Source organism: Canis aureus, chromosome 21 (genome assembly GCF_053574225.1).
Source record: "Canis aureus isolate CA01 chromosome 21, VMU_Caureus_v.1.0, whole genome shotgun sequence".
Lineage (NCBI taxonomy): Eukaryota > Metazoa > Chordata > Mammalia > Carnivora > Canidae > Canis > Canis aureus.
This window is the reverse complement of record NC_135631.1, coordinates 31,590,805-31,614,027: the sequence shown is the minus strand read 5'-3', so window position 1 is coordinate 31,614,027 and position 23,223 is coordinate 31,590,805. Positions and strand designations below refer to the sequence as shown.

Genomic DNA, 23,223 nt, shown 5'->3' with positions numbered 1-23,223 from the left:
TAGAAAGAAGTTGCTATGACCTATGTCAAAGAAGTTACTGCCTGTATTCTCTTGTGGGACTTTTATGGATGAGGCCTTTAATCCATTTTGAATTTATTTTTGTGTATGATGTAAGAAAGTGGTCTAGTTCCATTCTTTTGCATGTAACTGTCCAGTTTTCCTAGCACCATTTGTTAAAGAGACTGTCTTTTTCCCTTTCGATATTCTTTCCTACTAAGTGGAAGATTAATTGACCATATAATTGTGAGTTCAGTTCTGGGTTCTCTATTCTGTTCCATTGCTCTGTGTCTATTTTTGTACCAGTACCATACTTTTTTGATCACTAGAGCTTTGTAAATACTTGGAGTCCAGAATTGTGGTGTCTCCAGCTTTGCTTTTGTTTTGTTTTGTTTATAGTTTATCAATTATGTCTATTCTAATCTTTATTATTTCCATCCTTCAGCTGGCTTTGGGCTTTGTTGTTCTTTTTCTAGCTCTTTAGGTATAAGGTTACGTTGCTTATTTCAGATTTTTCTTGCTTCTGAGGGTAGGCCTATATTGCTATATACATCCCTCTTAGAACCACTTTTGCTGTGTCCCAAAGGTTTGGACCACTGTGTTTTCATTTTCATTTGTTTCCATGTATTTTTTCAAATTTCTTCTTTCATTTCTGGGTTGACCCATTCATTGTTTAGTAGCATGTTATTAAAGCTTCATGTATTTGTTGTCTTTCCATATTTTTTCTTATGATTCACTTCTAGGCTCATAGCGTTGTGGTCAGAAAAGGTGCAAAGTATGATTTCAATATTTTTGTACCAGTTGAGGCCTGATTTGTGACCCACTATGTGACATATTCTGGAGAATGTCCCATGCGCACTTGAAAAGATTGTGTATTCTGCTGTTTTCAGAAGGAATGTTCTGAATCTATCTGTAACGTCCATCTGGTCCAGTGTGTCATTCAAAGTCAATATTTTCTTCTTGATTTTCTGCTTAGATGATCTGTTCATTGCTGAAAGTGGGGGTGTTAACAGTCCCCTTCTATTATTGTAGTAGTATTAATTAGTTCTTTTATGTTTGTTACTATTTTACATAGTTGAGTGCTCCCATGTTGGGTGCATAGTTACAATTATTATATCTTCTTGTTGAATTGTCCCTTTTATTATAATATAATACTCTTTGTCTCTTGTTACATTCTTTGTTTAAAAGTCTAGTTTGGGGCAGCCCTGGTGGCTCAGTGGTTTAGCGCCACCTTCAGCCAGGGGCGTGATCCTGGAGACCTGGGATCCCGTCCCACATCAGGCTCCCTGCATAAAGCCTGCTTCTCCCGCTGCCTGTGTCTCTGCCTCTCTCTCTCTCTCTCTCTCTCTGTGTGTGTGTGTCTCATGAATAAATAAATAAAATATATAAAAAAAATAAAAGTCTAGTTTGTCTGAGCTAAGTATTGCTAATCCAGTTTTCTTTTGACATCCATTTGCATGATAAAGGTTCTCCGCCCCCTCACTTTCAGTCTGCAGGTGCTCTTAGGTCTAAAATGAGTCTCTGGTAGACAACATATTGATTGGCCTTGTTTTTTTTTTAATCCATTATGACACTCTATGTCTTTGGATTGAAGTGTTTAGTACATTTACATTCAAAGTAATTATTAGTAGATACGTATTTATTGCCAGTTTATCATTTGTTTTGTCATTGTTTCTGAAAATTTTCTCTGATGCTTTCTTGTCTTTGTCACTTTTGATCTTTCTGCTCAAAGAGTCCCCCTTTTTCTTGCAGGCTGGTTTAATGGTCTCAAACTTCTTTAGTTTTTGCTTATCTTGGAAACTCTTTATCTCTCCTTCTCTTCTGAATGATAGCCTTGCTAGATAAAGTGTTGTTGGCTATGGATTTTTCCCATTCAGCACTTTTTTTTTTTTTTCATTTTTCATATTTAACTACAATATGTCTTGGTGTTGGCCTGTTTTTGGTGATTTTGGTGGGAGTTCTCTGCCTCCTGAATCTGGATGTCTGTTTCCTTCCCCAGATTAGGGAACTTTTCACCTATAATTTCCTCAAATTTATTTTCTACCCCCTTTTCTGTCTCTTCTTCTTCTGGGACTCCTATAATACAAATATGTCTGATGGAGTCACTGGGTTTCCAGGTCTGATCTTGTTTTGCATAATTCTTCTTTCCCTCTTTTGTTTGGCTTCATTATTTTCATTACTTTATCTTCTAGGTCACTAATTCATTCCTTTGCTCCTTCTAGCCTGCTGTTCTATGTGTCTGGCTTTTTAATTTCAATATATATTTCATTTATATAAATTTTTTATGTTTTGCAAATGTAGATGTCTTTTTCCAAATTTTCTGTTTGCTTTATAGCTTAATTGCTTCTTTCATCTATTTGAACTTTTTGACAAATATGTTTTGTTCTTTTAGATTGCTCTAGTTTTTTAAGTTGTGTGATCCTAATTCTCTTGTGTGTGTATGTGTGTTTTAACTTTCACACTCTTTTAACATTTTATTTTCCTTTCATGTTTTCTAATGTTGGACAGTGACCTCATTAGAATGAGTTGTTTTCCACATGAATTGTATGTATACACTGAGTTACAGATATCCTTAATGTGACTGCCTTACAGTTGACCTGTAAATTTTCTACTCTGGGGCCAATTTTCATGGTAATTTCTCAGCTTAGGATTTCTAACCCTTATGTTTCCAGGTATAGGCTTTAAAATTTCACATGTGATTATCTTTACTTATGCCCAATGCCCACTTTTGTTCCACTTGGACTAGGGGGAGGAATTTTATTAGGCCTGATTTTATAGATGGTTCCCAGCTTTATACTGAGATTAGTTCCAGATTCACAAGTTACTAGGACCTGTGGCCTCAACTTCAGTCCCTACATGGGTGTTAACACTCCAGTCCCTTGGGCTCATTCTGTCATGATACTCCATGGCCCATTTCCTTACTTCCCATTCATGCCATAGCTTATTTCTTTCTCTAACTTCTACTACCTTTTTTTTTTTTTCCTTTTTGGTCTTTCATGCTTTCAAACTTAGCTATGTAAAAGAAAACAAAGGTACCAGAAGCAAACTAAACCAAAAAATATATACATATATATGTGTGTATATATTTGTTGTTGTTGTTATTTTGTCTAGTATTTCTGTTTTGTGTAATTCAAGAGCAGCTTCCTTGTATTTTCTTTCTGTTATTGCCAAATTTTCCATGTCTTAGAATTTCTTCCTAGCCAAGATGACATCTTGGTCTTTGCCTCAAACCTTATCTTAACTATTTCTAATGTTCTAACTGGTGAAGTTAGATGCAGTTTTTCCCTAAGGGTACTTGCAGGTTTTCATCTTGCAACCTGAGAAATGAGTAAGAAACCTCACTTCTCCAAGATTCCTTCAAATATATCTGGGTTTTTCTTAAAACACCTTCCTTCCAAGAGCTTTGCCTATGAGTATAGAGGCTTTACGTTTAATGCTCTACTCATGGAGCCTAGAATAATAACTGATACTTTGCAGTTATTGGATAAATGTTAAATGAATAAGTGAGTAAATGGAAAAATAAACTGTAGCAAGTGTACCCAATTCTAGCATATATTTCTTTTTCTTTTTTCTTTTCTCCTCAGTGCTCCCTCTTTGCCATTGGGAAGTGATTCCTTTTTACATTTCCTATTACTTGATTACTTCCTCAAATCACAGATACCCTGAGTTCTCCTTACCCAAATGTACATCGAAACTTTATGTTAGCCAGGCTTGTTATTAATATGTAAAGAAGAGATACAGGAATATATAAAACATTTGATAGTACCTGATTTTCCACAACTGCCATTGTAATTTTTTTTTTAAGATTTTATTTATTTATTCATGAGAGACAGACAGAGAGAGAGAGAGAGGCAGAAGCACAGGCAGAGGGAGAAGCAGGCTCCATGCAGGGAGCCCAACGTGGGACTCAATCTGGGGGTTTCCAGGATCACACCCTGGGCTGAAGGCTGAGCCACACCGGCTGCCAGCCATTTGTAATTTAAATATGTTTAGAGCCTTCCTTTGTTCTAGGTACTTGATAGTGTTTGACTCCTTGGGCAATAATTTTACTTTCCTGATCCCCTTGCCAGATCTTCTAGAGTGGGGGGAAGGTAAGACTTACTAAACATGAAAAATCCACAGATGAGTATTTAAAAAATTTTATACCTATTTCATTACAAAGTGAGGAAAATTTTCAAAGTTAATAGACATAGGGTCCCTATTCCACACATAAAATCTTGAAGAGATTAAAGAAATAAATTGGACTTTCAAATTTTAAGGGTAGAGTTTGCCATGTATTCTAAAAGAGGCATAGAAAATATAAAAACAAGTCTCCCTGGGCTCAAATGGTCTTAATTGCATACCTGTGGCTTGTCCCACTGGCTGTACATAGTCACTTTTGTCTCTTAAGTACATGGTCTCTTTTGGTTATTCTTGACACTTCAACCATTTTTCAAGATATTTTGAATTTCACCACTTATAAATGGCCCTTCTTAAGAACTTTCTTTTTTTTAAAAAAAGATTTTATTTATTTATTCATGAGAGACACAGAGAGAGGCAGAGACATAGATAGAGGGAGACGTGGGCTCCCTGTGGTGTGAACACAGGGAGTGTGAACCCGATTCAGGACTCCATCCCAGGACCCCCAGGATCACACCCTGAGTTAAAGGCAGACACTCAACCACTGAGCCACCCAGGCGTCCCTCTTCACAACTTTCTAGGAAAACCAAGCCCTTTTTTCCCAAATTCTTTCTTCTTCTCTTAGTACTTTGTGCATATTTCTCTTTGAGTACTAATGACAATATATTATGGTTATTTGCTTAAATGACTATCTCCTGTTTTTTTTTTTTTTTTTAATTTTATTTACTTATTCATGAGAGACACAGAAAGAGGCAGAGACATAGGCAAATGGAGAAGCAGGTTTCATGCAAGGAGCCCGATGTGGGACTCAATCCCAGTACTATGGGATCATGCCCTGAACCAAAGGCAGATGCTCAGCTGCTGAATCACTCAGGTGTCCCAACTATCTCCTGTTTTAAACGAGTTCTTTGACGTTCTCTTTCATTTGAATTTTTGTAAAGTCTGCAATGTTGTGGTGCTTAATTATGTTTGAATGAATGAATGAATGAATGACAGTATGGTTTAATGTTTTTTTCTTCTCATTTCTCCTTTCCACTTTATTAAACAGTGACTACTAAAGTGATTGACTTTAAGGTTTATATCTACTTAGAAAAACCTGGCTTCTAGTGGATCTCCATTCTGTAGAATAAGTCAAATGAACCAGTTTGTGAGCTGGTAAGTTTTTACATGAGTAGTCTCTGATGCCTCTTGCCCATGTCTTGTATTTCTCTTGAACTCCCATGTATAGACTCATTTGACAAGTAGCAGGAATATAGAAATATTTTTTAAAATATGCAGTGGTTTCCCACAAACCAACCTTCCCCTTTGTTGCAAGGCACATTGCTTTTCTTGGGGCTGAATAAAAACAAAAATTCATTCTTTTTTGCTAGAGAGGGAGCATGTTTTGGCAGGTCAAGAATACACAAACAATGAGGGTCCATCTGAATCATCAAAGTTCAGGTTTGGGTAAATTGAAGTTTAAAAGCTGAATGCATTTTATCCCATTGCACTTTGAAAATCAGTAATCTTTGTATGGCATATGTATCCTTGAATTTGCCCATAATTTTCAAATAAGCAAACCATGGCATTCTCCAGACATTACAAATAAACATAGGGTATTGTATTCTTAAATTGTGCCACTTTCAACCATTTTTCTAGCTTTGTCCTTGTAGAATCAAATCTCTTTTCATTTTCAATTTGTCTCTTTCAAATTTGTGCCCCATAGGATATGCTGTCCCAAAGTGGAAAGTCTCTCTTTATTTCTGCCAAGTCTAATTTAGATACCACTAAAGCATACGGGGGAGAATAAATATGGGAGGTGTTGTTAAAGCAGAATGGCTTATGTCTGCAGCAGTTTAGGAAAGGGTAAAAGCCACTGGGAAATGAACTTTCACTAAACTGAAAATAAAAATGCTAAAAGTATGTAATCATCTTGAATGTTAAATAAGTTTTGGACAGTTATCTAAAATCTATAGGTTAATTGAAAAACCATGTTCCTTTTTGAGTATGATATGGCCTTGAGTTAATGAACCACAACATCCACGATATGGCATTTTGTACTGTGGGGTATATTTTAAACGAAGCTTAAACAAATAAGGACTTCTCATACTGCCCCAAGCATCATTTAATTATTATTAGGTTTTGCCCAGCAGGAGCTAAACATTCTTGAAATAATTAGACATGATGGGATATTATTCTTATTTTTTTAAGTCTTATACAAAAGTATATCTCATTTCTTTTAAATTAGTTTTGCAGATTTAAAAAGGCCTATGATCAGATTTGTACTATGGAATGGGAGCCACTCAATAAAGAATATTAATTATCATAAAGTACTATTGATATAGAGTCTGGGGGAATTACACTGGATTTTTAACTTGATAATGGTACAAATTTACTCTTCTGAATTCATCCTGGGGATTAACTTAATCAGTAGATGTTATGCATTTAAAAATTAAGAAAAACATTTTAAATTGGAAAAAAACCCCACACACTCCTGAACCCCATCACAATTTTAATGATTTTTTTTTTCATCCTTGGAGGAAGGTAGGGGAAGGCATGGAGGTAGAGCTGGGAACAATGGAATGATATAGTCTTTGACTAGATATACATAAATTATACGTTAATTGTGTTCTATAACAATTTGAGACTGTAAAGTCTGTCTTGTCCAATCCTCATTCTACAATACGAAACTGAGATGCAGATAGTCAAATGATTAGACTAAATTTTAACCTTCTTCAATAATCATATTTTGAGTTAGAACACAGCATTCAATAAGAGTCAATTTTAACTTTCAGAAACATTTGGATAGAAAATTTAATGAAATAAAAATAAGTCAGTATTATAAAAGAAATATAAAACAACCTTGAATTTTGCATAATACAAGATGTGGTCTCGATTTTCTATCGGTATACCCACGCTAGCGCGTAGGGTAATATTCCTGCAGCACAAAGACCGTTTCACAGTAAGAAAGGAAGATAAAAAACAGGTTGCATATAATCATATTGCCTATTTCTGAAACCTCTGAATCAGTTGACTAGTAACTTACCAAACTCCAAGATACTTAAAACCTTCTCAGTAACCTTCCTTCAGTTTCACCCTGAAAGGTGATGGTAGGGATAAAATCCAAAGAAGTTGAGGGGCAGCTCAGTTTAGTCCTATGAAGTTCAGTAGTCAGTGTGGAGAACCAAGATATTTTGACTTGAGAATATTTAGAAATTACTTCAAGGTTCATGATGGTAAAAAGTAGATCAGGATTACTAGATAAAACCGGTAAAAACAGAAAAGCAAACAAAATCAGTGCTGGAGGAAGTGATACAGAAAGTAGCTTTTAGGAAACAGAAACAATAGGGAAAAAAACAGGCTTAAAGGGGGTAGCAGGGTTTAGTTATTCTGTGGGAAAGAGTAACACGTATTCCAATAGTGCAAAGCCACAGACAAAAGGTGACCCAGTAGGAGATCTTGCCTTTTCCCAGAATTATTCATAGTGACAGCCCCTCCATTATGTGAGTTTCTTCTCTTCTGGGGCTTAGGAGACCTGAATATTCTTTTGAAACCCTGCTGGTTTTCTGGGAGACAGCTACTACTCCATTATACTTCTGGTCCATTATCCTTCCCAGGAGAGATGCTGGATGAGGGAAGGCTTTTTTAGAATTGCTTCTATTAGTTATTTCTCAACTCAGTCTAATTGCTTGTCAAATTCTATTGATTCTATATCCACGCTGTTTTTTTCCCCCATCTAAATCTTATTTCTCTTTCCACTTTGGAATTCCTCCTCTTTTTTTTTCCAAACTGATCTCCATTCCTCTAATATTATTCATTCCCATCCATTCTGCATGGTGTTAACAGAATTATCTTCCTGAAACACTCATCTAGCTGAATCATTTACCTGGTTAAACTCATCTGATGACTACCCACTACAAGATAAAATAAAGGCAAATCCTTCAATATGAAACCTAAACATACCATAAAAATTAGTTACATTTTACAATCCAACTCTGAACCAGTGTTCCATATTCTTAGATTATATACCTCCTTCACCATCTGTCCATTATTTTCTTACCAAATCTTAACCACTTTTTTTAAGGTCCATGTTAGATCTTTGCCATCTCCAATTAGTACTCTCAGATCACTTGGTTAACAATATTCTTTTTCTGCTCCCTTAGTACACGGCTTAGAAATCTATCCTACTACATGATATAACAACTTACCATACCTTAATATCATCTCTCTTTCTTTCTAGATGAACAACTGCCTGGAAAAGATCAGTACCTATACCAATTCCTGGGCAAAAGGCTAATGATCTGATGTGATGGATGGTGGCTTGGAAGGAGTAAGAATGAAATAATGCATATAACACAATTTAGAAAGATAAGTATGTACTTCTTAAAATGGGTCAAAATCACAAAATATATAGTTTTGTTTGAATGTTTTTGTTTGTTTGTTTGGTTTTTTTTACAAAGTCTCTGAGGTAGAAAGGGCTCTTCACATATTGGATATGATAACTTGCTCCATGGATAATGATCAACTTCTGTCTCTAAGTACCTTATTTTTTATTTTTAAGTAATCTTTACACCCAGTGGAGCTTGCATTGATAGCCCTGAGATTGAGAGTCATAGGGTCTACTGCCTGAGGGATCCAGGCACCCCTAGGTATTTTGTTTTTTTCAATGGGCTCTTGAGGAAAGTGATCCTAGTGGTAGTGATGGAGGCTTTATATACATGCACTCAATACATTAAACTCTCCCTCATAAAGACAGACATAGCTTTCACCGTGTCTGAGCGACCAGTTTTTCATCTACAAAAACCAATCCTTGACCTCCAGTTATGGCTCTATAAGTCAATGGGACAAGCAAGCTCAGAGGTATCCAAGTGATTACACTAAATTTCTGACATTACTAAGAAAAAGGCACTAGACAAAAACCTATTCTGAAATTGGGTTTGATTTCCCTGTCCTTAATGCCTCCGCTGATACCATAGCCCAGCAGTTCTCTTTTATATAACTTTTGTGTATCTCATACCATTATTACTAAGAAACTCAGTTTGCTTCAAAATGTAAAGATTATCATAAGATTTACTGCTCTTAAGCCCAGAGGCAGTTGATCCTGGAGAAAAACAAAGTGATATATGGTGCTATTTCATTTAAACCTCATAGCCTTAATTCACTGGTCCATCCAGAAGCCAAAAGTGTGTTGTGTGTGTGTGTTGTGTGTATGTGTGTGTATATTAGGTAAGAGGAGGAGTGGATATCACACTCATGGTCACACCTAAAGTCTTAAAATTTTGGCTTTTAATTTCTTATCTCTGCTTTCTGCTAATTTGAAGATTTCACTATACCTAATAATGGAGTGAGTTCATTGAACTGGAATCTGAAAATACCTTCTAATGATTATGAGCTTCCCATGCCACAGGAAAAAAACAGCAAAATGAATAAAAGGGAGAGGTTACAGTATTGGTTGGGGTGATGAGTACAAGGATGTCTGGTGTTACAAAATAGGAACAGGAAGAAGTAAGATTGGAATTGCATCAGTGGAAAGATGAATGTGTTTTATTAGCTATTCAAGGGATGCATTGGATTAAACATATGTTCAGCTTTGCTTTTTCCTTTCTTTAAAAAATAATGTATTATATATATTTTTTGGTGAAGTATATTTTACATGCAATAAAATTCATAAATTAAGATTATAGTGAAATCAGTTTTGGCAATTGTGCAAACCCATGTAATCACCACCACCCAAATGAAAAAATGAGATATTTCCATCATACCATAAGTTTTCCTCATGCCGCTTTTGAGCAAATCCCCTGCTTCCCACCACTATTGAGCTGATTTATATCACTACAGATTACTTTTTGGTTTTCTAGGACTTAATGTAAATGCAGTCATGCAACATAATTTCTTTTGTGTTTTGTTTCTTTTGTTCAAATGCTCACTTTTAAAAATTATTGTTACTTGCTATTTTAAAAGTATGAACTTAATCATGAGCTTGCCTGGTTAACAGAGAAGTCTTACTGGTATACCATAAGGATTACATTGAAATTCTGATGGAATTTGGGAGAATGGGCATATTATTGGGTGTTTCTATCCAAAAATAGGTAAATTTTCTTTTCTGGCTTTCACTAGCATTTGAAAATTGTCTTAATATAGATAATGCCCATTACTTAAGTTTAAATCTAGCTATTATTAAATTATTGTGTGTGTATGTGTAAATAAGCAAGAGTTGGTTTCTGTCACCTTTAGACAAATCTTAATTAAAACAACAAATAAGGTAAAGGAGATTTCTATTAATCTCAGGGGAGTCTCTAACATGATTCTTTGCAGGTGGATAAAGGTAATCCTCTGTACATTTAGAATTTAAAAAGTTGTTGATTAGAAAATGTGCATTGCAGATGAGGTTTTCCTTGCAAAATGTCATAAAGAAACTAAGCTGTTACCTTTTTGATGCACATTATTAGACAATTTACATGAAGTTGGGAGTCCCTAGCATTAATGGCAATGAAAAGACCCAGGTGTTCAGAGAAATTTATCACAAAGAAGTGAGATATTTGACTAGTGATCCAGGATCAGTGTCAAGACAGGTATTTTAGGGATGGGCTGGCGCTAGACAAGCGGATGACAGTGGAATTCTCTTTCCATTTGCCTTTTGGCATGGTGTGCATGACCTTGAAAGAAAATTTGGTATTTAAGTGAGAATATATGTGTGTCTATGAATATCAGAGGAAAAGACAGACAACTGCTTCATAAAGCTGCAGCACTAGGAGCATGGGGGAATTTGGCATATAGCCAATAGTAGATGTAGAATTTTTCTACCTTCAGGGGACATATGTAAATTCAAGTTCAAAAACTGAGAGAAGAGCAAACAAGATTGAATTTCTGAATAATAATGATTTATATAATTGAAAAAATTGGTCTTTTATATTGAAGATGGGGTTATGAGAGATATTGATAGCAATTAAACATAGAAGTTTCCCCTTATTTTTGCTAATATTTAACATTTAAGGATTTGTTAAGTAATATTTTGCTTATATGTGTTAAGTTATAGTTTATTATTAAAAATATGATAACAATTAAAATATAAATAAAAGTTAAAACTTACATTCTTATTAACTCAAGTAACAGTTCTAAAATTATCAGTTTTGTGAATACCCTTTTAGAATTTATTCCCTCTCTATATACAATGGTTAATAAACATAGGACTAATTTTACATATAACAATGAGTTGGTTCTTTTTATTTATTTTTTATTATTTTATTTTTATTAGAAGCTTTTTTTTTTTAATTTTACTTATTTATTCACGAGAGACACAGAGAGAGAGAGAGAGAGAGAGGCAGAGACCAGACAGAGGGAGAAGCAGGCTCCTCACAGGGAGCCTGATGTGGGACTTGACCTGGGACTCCAGGATCATGCCTGAGCTGAAGACAGATGCTCAACCACTGAGCCACCCAGGCCTCCTGAGTTGGTTCTTTTTAAACCTTAGGGTATCTCAGGGTTATCTCTATTTGAGTATATATCAACATATATCAATACTTTTTTTAAAAAAAGATTTATTTGAGAGAGAGAGAGAGAGAACACATACACGCAGGCACTCACCAAGTGAAGGGAGGGCCAATGGGAGAGGGAGAGAAATTCAAGCAGACACCTCGTTGAGTGCAAAGCCCGATGTGGGGCTTGATCTCACTACCCTGAGATCATGAGCTGAACTGAAATCAACAGTCCAACATTTAATCGACCAAACCACCCAGATGCCCCATAAATTGATATCTTTTTAATATTGAACTCTATGTTTCATGAATTTATTGACTTAAGAAATATCAAAATGCTGAAGTATTATTTAGCCATGTAGGTTATTGTTCACTGCAGAAACTGTAAGATCATAAAATGTTAGTAATGTTTGAGTGTTTTCAAAAAGACTGAGTTCATCATGGATTTGATTAAAAATCAATTTCGTAATTCTACATCCAAAATCTGTAAGACCGAAGTATAAAAATATAGTAGTCTCAAACATCAGATTTCTCTTATTGTGATGAAAGATGTTGTTGCTAACTAGTGTCAATCTCACGTTCTGTGACTCTGATCTTGGCCCTACCTCTCACCCATTGTACTTAGTGTATATATTTGGTATCTCTAGATTTGAAGCTTGGCTTTTTCTAGAGGATCCTTGCTCGACTTGATGTTTTGAATCAAGGTTTCATGCTATGGTGCGTCGAAAATGCGTCACTGACACCTTGTTATTTAGACATTCCTGCCAGACTAGCACTTATATCCCCTTAGGGGAGGACGGAAGAGATTCCGATTTCATAGGAAGCCCTATAGAGTTCACAGGTATACAGTAAAACTGGATTTAGGGCTTTAAAAACAAGGATTAATAAAAGGTGCTTTAATATGTTCAAAGTAATAAGGCTCTAAGAAAAGTCTTACTGAATAATTTTTGCTTAAAGATATCAGTAAAAATATTGTTATTGGGATGAATAGATATGTGAAATTAAGTGAAGTTTTGTCAAGACGATTTTTCTGGAGCAAATTAAATTACTGTTAAAGCTTCTTTGAAGAGTTGAATCTTGAGCAGTGTTTTAATGATGAAGAGATGGATCTAGGTAATAGAAGTTCATTCTGTGGAGAAGTGTGGCATGCATGATGAAATTAAGCCTTGTGTGTGTATTAGCCTGTACTGATTTCTTAAAAAGAGAAAGGCTGAGCAAAGACTACAAGAAAAGAGGAAAAACCAAGGCTGGGATGAATTTAGAAGAAGAAAGAAATGGTATATATGCTTTTGTTGTCTAATTAAAAAATCCTTATGGTTCTTGCATTACTTCACAGTGCTGAAATGCCATACTTGTATAACACTTGCCACATATTTTTATTTCTGTGTGAAATCACAATTAAAAAAAAACTCCTTAAGGACTTGAAACAGAGAGATTTATAGGACTCTGCTATGCACTTTGAAAATCGTCATGTTCAAACATATTGCTAGGCCACAAACAAAATTTTTTCTTCAAAGTAAATCCATCATTAAATAAAACTCAATGTAAAATAATTCCTAGTCATCTTTGAGAGTTCTTTATCAGTAGCTAAAATATATTGTTTCTACAATTTATATATTGAGAATATCTGAGGGCGTACTTTACTTGGCATGGTTGCCTATTATATATATAGCTAGACAAAAATCTCATTTTGAAATATTTTCTAATTTTTCTTCTAAAGGCAGACGATTAGTAACTAGTTAAAAATATACATTAAAATCAACTAAATTCATATGGCTTAGATTAAATAAAATGCTACTTTCTAATCAATAAGTCTGATATCTTTTCAAGATATAATACTAGACTAGATACTTCACCTATCGATGCTAAAAATTGAGGGAAAAATGTATGTTTTTTGATCTCTTATTTTCCTCTAAAAGTCTAGTCTAGGTTTTTTCTTTATTGTCAAAAGATTGGACAGGATTTATATTGCTTTGTGGGTAATGATAGAGGTACCTAATACTTTCAAAAAACATGTTTGTGTAAAATTTGAAAAATAAAATGGCATTTTTTGTTAAAAGCAGTTAGGTTATAAAGTCTTCATCTCTATTATAAGAAAGTAAATAGTTTAAAACTCTGGCATTTTTTTTCAAAGCACACCAACATTTTTAAAGTATAGGAGAATGTTATCCAAGAAAAAAACAGATATACATACAGGCAAATATGAATATGATCTCTAACCTGTTTCTGACCTACTGTATTCATGAAAAGTCTTCTGAAACTGTACTGGAATCTGGCCATGTCTTCAGAACTTGTCCATCTTCATTAAGACTCCATAGACTATACTGGGTGATCTTTTTGTCTGAATATTCCCATATAAATTGATCTCATCAAGGAATGTAGGAATTTAACATGTAGAAAGTCCTTAGGTTTTTACAAGTATGTCATAGATCTGACTCTAACTACCAACTGCAGTTTTTAAGAGAATTTGAAACCAAGAAGTTTTGAAAGACTCCTTGCCATTGTTGCTAATGAGGCACATACTTGTCCAATATTTTCCTAAAGGACTTGGGATCAAAGCAATTATCCAAAATGTATGTGTGTTGATTGAAGTAACATGCAGTCTCTCACTCATAAGCCACCGTTATGGCCTACAATGTCCAGTTTTAGTTGAAGTTGTTCACAAAGTAATATGCATAAACCAGGAATTTTTAGCAGGTCCAGAAATAACAGATTCTGAATGGAGACAGAAAATTGGTCTTTTAAAAAAAATCTCTTTGATCTATTGATTTAAAGCAAATCGAACTAACATTTCCTTTGTGAAATATATATGATAACTAATAGTTATCTCTGTCTATCTACCTATGACGAAAACCTTGCATCATGTAAATATATCCACATATACACATTTTCTTAAATGGAAAGATTACTTTCAACATTTTATATCCTCAACATTTCATCATTGCATGAATACAAAAGAGCTCTCTCATTATACCTCTATTTAACTGATTTCTAAGATTAACCAGTATGGTTAATGCATATTCAGGGTCAGTTAGCTGTATCCTAGAGCATATCACTTACCTTTTTTCTGAACAATTAGACTATCATGCTTATCAAGAAAGTATTGTGCTTTTTAAAAAACTTGATGAGGCCATTTATTCTTCTTGTAACAAGTTATTGCAACTAGTCAAATATTACATAACTGGTAAAGCAGCAGTATGAGAAGAAAGAAAACTTGTTTTCACAAAAACAAGTAAAATAGTTTGGAAAAATCTGTCAATTACCTGCAACCAAAGAGGTGTGCATAAAACACATTTAAAATATAAGATTAGGGCAGCCCGGGTGGCTCAGCGGTTTAGCGCCTGCCTTCGGCCCAGGGCGTGACCCCAGGGTCCCGGGATGGAGTCCCACATCGGGCCCCCTGCATAGAGCCTGCTTCCCCCTCTGCCTGTGTCTCTGCCTCTCTCTTTCTCTCTCTCTGTGTCTCTCATGAATAAATAAATAAAACCTTTAAAATATATATAAGATTAATTTTAAAAATCTGTGATGGTTTATGAATATTACTTTGAGAACAACTTCAACTAAAACTGGACATTGTAGGCTATCAGCCATAACAGTGGTTTATGAATGAGGGACTGCATGTTACTGCAATCAATACACACAAATTTTGGATAATCGGTTTCAATCTTGCTAGTTAAAAAGAAGCATCTATAAGTATATCAAATTCTTTTTTTAATCAAAGAAATAACACTGTAAGAAGCCCCAACTGCTGTTTTAAAATTACATAAAGGCAATTCAAAATAGACTGATATAAAACAATTTAGCCAGCCTATCTGAAATCTAAAATTCTTCCTTCCCTTCCTTTTTTACTTATATTTTTTCCTTATTTTTCTTTCTCTTCTCCGCTCTCACTCTCTCTACATAAGCTCATTCTGTTTCGAATTTCTCAAAGTTCTTGTTTAGGGCACTTCTATTTGCATCATGTGCTTAGATGCTATGTAAAATTAAATTGTGATTCCAAAAATAGCATTTCCAGTTCTCCGCCGTATTTTAAGAATAGCTCTTGGCACATACAAACATCCCTGTAACAAATTAACAATAAGAGGAGTAAATATTCAAAAATGTTTATATTGGTTTATTTGAAAGAAGAAAAAGTTAAATTCCCATTCTAGAGCTTAAGGAGGTTGAATTACTTGTAAAACAACTGAGGAAAAATAGATTTGAAAATTATATTGTATGCTAGATAACTACCTTAAAACTTTTGTGAGATACAAATCAAAATGGAGACACCTCCAAAATGGAAAGTTCAAATAAATGGAAAATCTCTGCGATCAGAAATGATGGTATGTTTTAATTCTCCCTATTAATTTTTCACATAAATTTGATTAGTTATTTGTCTCATAGGGATAATAACTTTCTCTGTTTTGGAATTAGCCATTTATAGCTCTTCATCATTTGGGCACAGTATTTTTACAGTCCCTACTCAAGATAGTTTTAACATTTGGATTTTGGCTTCACTGCTTTAACTGCATTGTGTGTTATGAGAAAGGAAATAACTAATGAAGCTGATTAAGAGGAGCATTCCTTTATGGTGAAATTCTGGCATCAGAGTAAGCTATATTTGTGAATGCCAAGTTTAGTTATAATGTTCATTGCTGCCAGCATAGATTATCTTTGAGGGACTTATAAAAATAAGACCCTTTGTTAGGAGGTTTTCAAGACCTCAAATAACATTTAACCTTTTTTTTTTTTTTTTTTTTTAACATTTCCACCATGACACAGTCTTCTCATTTTATAGTATTAATAAGTATACTGTGAAGAAAAAGTGATAGGTTTCAGTTATACTTCCAAGGAAAATCTCTCACAAGTTTGGATAAAATTTAGCCCTTTACTAAGCTTAATATGTATTCTAAAATTTAAAAAGATAGTAAGTAAATAAATGAATAAAATTTTTAAAAAGACAAAATTCAAGTAAATGAAAAAATAGACATTCAAAACATTCTTTTAAAAATAATGTAAGAAAATAATGTAGAAGTAATAAAGGAAATATAATTGCAGTATGAAATTACTCATATAACATTAAGAAATAAAGGATGGAGAGGGTAACAGAAATGTGCAAATCCAGTAAGAATACTGCCATTGAGAAAATATACAGATCAACTGCCTGCATTTAATCATTCACATTTAATCATTCACATAAGACAACTGCTTGGGCGCAGTTTTACACAACCCATTCAAAGTAGGAGAACAGATTTTTCACATTAAAAAGGGACTTAGATATTTACAAAAAAAAACAAAAAACAAAAAACAAAACAACAACAAAAAAAAAAAAGAAAGAAAGAAAGAAAAAAAGAAAAAGAAAAAGAAAACCAAAAAGCTGATACAAAAACCAACACAAAACAAAAATATTTTCCACCCAATACAGGAATCACCTGATGTGAAAATAAACTGAATAATATCCTTAATTGATGCAATCATCTGTGTTTGAAGACTTTCATGACTGAAACATTTCTACATCAGGAACCTCCCCTCAGCCCCCCAAAAAGCACACCAAAAATCCCACACTTTTATTTCATGTCCTATTTTCTCTAATTTTAAAACATTCTTTCTTACTCCATTAAAATTCTGTTGAGTGCAACTTCCACCCACTGGTTATAGCTTAGTTCCTAGTTATTGCACTCAAACATTTGTGAACCCAACATGTTACACAATGTATTCTAATTTATGTGTTAGTCAAAGAAAGTCAAATAGCCCAGCAGACCTGTTGAAGCAGAATTCTTAGGAAAGAGGCAATATAGACAGGATAAGAAGCGTGTGAGTTCCACGCTACCTGCCATACTGTGGGGCAGCATAAGCATCCAGCAGGGCTGAATGTCAAACTCTAGGGGGATGACTTTGACAGGTCTTCATTCCTTCCCAGGTGTGTTCAGAGGCTGGGATATAATAACAATTAACTCTTACCTGCTGGATCCCAGGGGACAGTAGGTACCACTCGTTCCCTGGGGCAGTTATTGTTGTGTTTCAGATCCGAGGTGACAGATAGCTTTGTCATATCACTGTTCTTCATCAGGGGGCTTAGGAATACTTGACTAAGAGGGATGATTATCTTCAGTACCAGGAATATAACTATTTTCCACATAGCTTTGCAGGCCAACTTCTGTTTTCTGACAACTGCCTAAATGGAGTCAGGCCTGGACAAGTAAACCTTCCCTGTCAAAATATCTTCAGGTATCTTAAAGCAACTTGCATTTTTCCTTTAAATCATCCTTTAGGTTATTCAGATCATCAGCTTCAGGTTTTGAATTCCTTGAGTGCAGGAATCCCTTTTTCATCCCATTTATCAAGCACATGTCTAGTTCATAGTGCGCACTTCATCACTTATTAAATGCATAGGTAAGTAAGCCTTAATCCAGGATATTGTTTCAGCATGATTTCCACAATTTTGGAATTCATGAAGACTCCCCCTAAAACTGATGCCCAGACCCAGGGACTGTCTTATGGATCCATGTATTTAACTTTCTTTGATAATGCATTTGTAAATGAGTATAGTACAAAATTAGATGTTCTCTTTTTAGCAACAGAACAATGCTGTTGGCTCATATCAAGTTTGTGGTCATATAAAATCTTGGACCTTTACATGAACTCCTGTCATTCCACAAGTCCAACCTTATATTACATTCAAAAGAAAAATGGTCTCATCTTTGAGCAGTTATATCCTGTACTTACAAAATTATCTTTTGAACTTAAAATCAGGGCCACATGGTTTTGTCTGTAACACTTTATCTTGCTGTTTGCAGTTCAGTTCATTCTGTCAAGTTCAGTTTGCATTCAACATGTGTAATCCTACGTAGTAACAATTCTCTATTGCCTTCTGCAGATTTGACAAACATGTCTTTTTCATATCTTAAAAAAATATTCAGCCACATAGGATAGGGTGAGTCCCTGTGGCATGTTATAATCAAGTAGTTTTGACATGAATGCACTCATTACAATTAGTTTGGTATGTTTTTGATAAGTAGCTATGAATTAGGGCAATCTACATAAAAACAAGAACAATAGGAAAAATGTGGCAGCTATTACACCACCTTGATCTTTCAGTCTAGCACCATATCAAATGTAGCATGGAAGGAAGGACTAAGAATGGATTTACAACTTAGATCCACATACCATGCGACCAGCTGTGTGTGTTCAGCATCACTCTCGCTGAGTTTCAGGGTTCCTTATCTGCCAAAAAGATGCAGATAGGAACATTAGATGAGATGCTGTGTTTATTGCGCTGAGAACAGCTTGGGACTTGGAATAGGAATGAACTAAATGTTGAATGCCTCCTCTATAAAGAAAGAAAATTACATTTGGAACTGTGAACACGATAAACCCTTTCTTGCTATTCGTCACCTCATCCTTTGATTTGATTTCAATACGTATGAAGTTTATGGTTCTTTGAATTCTTTATTTTAGCTTATAAATATTGGTGTATTTGTGCATCTCTGGTCTTTGGGGCCTGTGTTTGTCTGGCACCTTTGAAAAATTGATGCTAAAATGGGATTAAACGTGCGAGGATGTTATTAGAGAACCACTTGTGCAGGAGCAAATGGAGAGGGAGTGGAGCGTGTCTGGGATAGCTTTAAGATCACACTGTTGATCTGACCCTGAGTGAGGAGAAGGAGATGAAAGTTGGGCGGAAGCCAACAGTGTAGTGTAAGGAAGGTTCGGTGAGGCCATCTGGGAGCCCTTCAGCCAAAGTCCTCAGGGAGGTCTCTGCCTTTGAGGGACAGTCCTGCCTTGGGACTGTCGTTGGCTGGTGGGAAGCATGGCCTCAAAGGCCAAGTTCGGAGCACCGCAGCTGCAGTCTTAATCAGGTAAGCTTTGTGTAGTTGGAGGTTGTGAGCCAGGGCCTCTGAAAAGTTGGGGTCTTTATTTAAAGGCAAGTGGAAATAACATATAGATCATGGTCAGCTATACTGAAGATTGTTGAAATAACATTAGAGACAGCATATTCTTGTTATAAAGACTTATAAAACATGAGCATATTTGAATGCAAAGCTAACACATATAATTATTAATGCTGCCAACTAGTACAAATGTGCATCAACATTGCCTAAAAGGAATAAGAAGAGGGAAAAAAGGAAGGAAGGAGGAGGGAGAGGGGAAAACACCCCGACAATGAACAGTGATAAAAATGCCACCAAAATACTATGAAACTTATGAATTTTTATAACTTAAAGGGGCTTTTGAAAATACCTAATATAGACTGTGCATCTTAAAAATCAGAAGACAGGAGGCACCTGGGTGGTTCAGTCATTTAAGCATCTGGCTTTTGGCTTTGAACTCAGGTCATGATCTCAGGTTCTGGGATCAAGCCTCGCTTCAGGCTTCATGCTCAGCTGGAGACTGCTTGAAGCTTCTCTCCCCCCCTGCCCTTCCCCCTGTTCACATTCTCTCTCTCTCTCTCAATCTCCCTTTCCCTCAAAAATAAATCTTTTAAAAAAATTAGAAGACAGGACCAGAGCTTTAAGCAGTTTGGTCAAGACTGTGCAGATCCTTGATGTTCTTTCCATCTATCACTTTAGGTACCTACTTAACAGACAGAAAATTATGGAAGAGTCTAAAACATAGTAGGCAAAATGACATGGCAGTGGAGGAGTGAACCTTATCCCCACCACAGGTCACACAAAGCTAATTCTGCCCATATGCTATCGTCATTCTAGAAAAGTAGACATTGCTGTTGTTTACTCTTAGGTGAAGCAGTATTTCAAGTATAGGTCAGCAAAGGTTGGAAGCTGCATTCTGGGATAAGTGCTGGACATGATGTGACAAACAGAACTCTTAAATTACCAAAGGACTTTATTATTAAAGCAAAAAGATTGCATAGAGAATGCAGGTATAGTTCTACACACAGATGAGTGGGAGGACTGCACACTGACATGCGAATATGAGGGAACTAGCACCCTTCCTGCTGGATGTACAGAAGGGCTATTTGTGCACCTGCTTTAGAGAGGGCAAGGTTAGTTTGCACATCAGGGCGGGTTAGGAAGACAAAAGAGCTCACAAAGGTCAGCTTCTAAATTCTATTTTAAATCTAAATATGTTTTCAAGGAAAGGCTTTCATTAATCCTACTGTCCTTCTTATTCTTCAGGACTGTACTAGACAAAATAATAAAAAACAGTTTATATGTTGGAAATGCACCAAATGGTATGAACTATCAAAATTTTTTTTAAAAATCATGACTAATGAAAGTCAGTGAGATACTTGACGATTAGGGAATTTTTATTTTCTTTACAAAAAGAACTCTATCTGTAGTTCTGTGGCTTTAAATTTCTAATAACCACAAGTAGATTTTTCTTTTTTTCTCAATTCATGAGAATGAGAAAAGGTAAATTATGCTGATTATAATTAGAGAGAGTAAGTATAATATAAAGATGACTTTATTATACAAAAGTTGTAACTAGAAAGCATGAAATAAAGATAGAAAAGTTGAACCACAAATTGTTTTTTGACGAAGTTCTTCTGGATCAAGGCCGCAGTGGTCACTGTCCAATCTCCCCCTGTCTGTCCATTCCCATGTGCCCCTGTACATAATTTTAGTTTTCAGAGGTTTAAATATAGGTTCTTGACAATAGGAGACAAAGTTTGTATTAGTCCACTCTGCTGAGATTATGATCACTTGACCCTTCGTGTAAAAACTAGGTAACAAAAATATTTCTTACCAAATACACCCAGCAAATTATTTCAATGAAACTATTAACAGTGGTTTTGACGTTAAACAACAACAACAAAAATAAATGCAAGAGAGTAGCAGTCTCCACAAACTCATACGCAATTACTCTGAGTTTTGGTATAAATTGGAAGTGAAGGGGGCCTAAATCATTTTTATATTTTTCAGTGAGAAGTTTAACTTCGACTTAAAAATTCCTCTGCAATTACAGGCAGTGAATTTTGTTGACTTATATACTGAAAGATTCTTATTTGAACTCAGAAGGAAGGAAGGAGAGGTCTGTCAACAAACACAGGTTCAAGGAATCTGAGGTATTCGTAACAAATAATTTTCATCACTGTCTCTTGGTTTTTAACTCCTCCAATTAGTAATTTCGTCTCTCAGTGTCAAAGAAATGTAGCACCTTGCCTAAGGCCATGGGCCTAATGTTTGGAAGAACAAAGAACTCACACAAGTTCCTAATTTTTATTTTTAATGCAGAATAATAGGCCACCCAGGCTCTGAAAATTCATAAACATTAAGATAAGCAATTAAAAACTATCTAAAGAAAATAATAAATAAAATTACTATGGGCTCTGGAAGGAGGCAGCCTTCCATTTCCACATGCCATTATTTATTTATAACTACTAAGTTTCCCTTTAGCTGACTGTGGTGCCTTTACTTTTAGAATCTGAAGACTGAAAGGAAGCCCTGAGGTCCCCTCTCTCTTCCCTAGCTCCATAAGCTGCCACTTCTCTATGCCTGTCCAATGTATGTCTGTGTTTTGAGCGACTGCGGGAGAAGGAGGCTGCTTAACTGATCAGCTCGAAATTCAGACTTATCACGGAAACAGGGAATTCTTATCTATAACCTATATTGTTCTTAAGATTTGGACTTAGAAAAGTATTGGTTATGGTCCAACTCTTTTCCCTACTGTATTCATATTTTCAAAGTGAATCTCCAACTTTTATTTTCCATATTTAAGAAACCTGGCCTGTTTCTTGAATAGGAGACTCCCAACTTGTTAATTCAGATCCTATTTAAATGTTTAAGATTGATGTTAGTGACTTTTACTATACATTGTCTTTTTCAAGACTTTCCTTGGCATCATGGTATGGAAGTAAAATATCACTTAGTAGGGTTAAGTTACAGATCTGGGCACTACTGGGTATTGCCACTCCTACCTGCCAGGCGTCAGATGTCTTTACTGTCTACGAGTCACTGCCCTAGAAACTAGGCACCTGCAATTGACCTGTTATCAGATTGATGGCTGTGAGATAAAATAGATATGAGGACAGATAAATAGTTTTGTGTTACCTGCTTTAAGAAATTGAACATCATGTCTTGTGACTTTAAACCTGTAAAGATGCCAAGAGACTTTTATTCTATTCCTTATCTAACAAACTGAAATGTTAGCTCTTAAAGATCTGCCCCAGGACAGAAAGTCTGGCTCACTTTCTTATAATTTCTTTCAGCGGAAGGAAGCCAGAAAATGTGTTAGTTTAATTTGGGCTATTGGATTTGCTACAAGAAAAATCAGGCCACACTACAAAGATTTATCAGATAATTATGTTTTATTTAACCACAAACTAACAGCTAAGGACTTACAAACGATTTAAGATATTTGGAGAAGAAAGAAAAATTCTGAAATTTTGAATTCCTTTTCTTTAAAATCACACTCACATTTCCAACTAAATAAATAATTATCTTCTCCATTCCTGAATTTGCAAGGCTCACTGGAATGTGTAATGGGCCAAGGAACAGACATTGCTTTAAGGAAGAGGTTATAATTATAGTTCTGCTACAGATTTACTCAGACAAATCGCTTACATTTGATTTGCCTCAGTTTATTTAGATGTATATTGTGATCAGCTGGTCTCCTTGGCAGATACTTAACCTAACTTTGTTTTATACATATGTGGAAAAATTATTTTTAAAAAAGAATGAAGACAAGTATCCTTATCAACTCATTTTGTTTG

The 23,223-nt window shown here is 35.2% G+C and overlaps 1 long non-coding RNA gene across 3 annotated transcripts in view; it reads left to right on the top strand.

Annotated features, from left to right (window-relative positions):
- The window catches only part of LOC144293459 (uncharacterized), a 72,342-nt gene that overhangs the window by 7,861 nt on the left and 41,258 nt on the right, over window positions 1–23,223 (top strand). For 2 of the 3 annotated variants that reach the window (XR_013360685.1, XR_013360686.1), the window contains exon 3: window positions 8,336–8,467. This is a non-coding gene — a long non-coding RNA (uncharacterized LOC144293459). Of the gene's footprint in view, window positions 1–5,164; window positions 5,272–8,335; window positions 8,468–23,223 lie in introns of all 3 variants that reach the window. The other variant, XR_013360684.1, reaches the window with a different exon arrangement.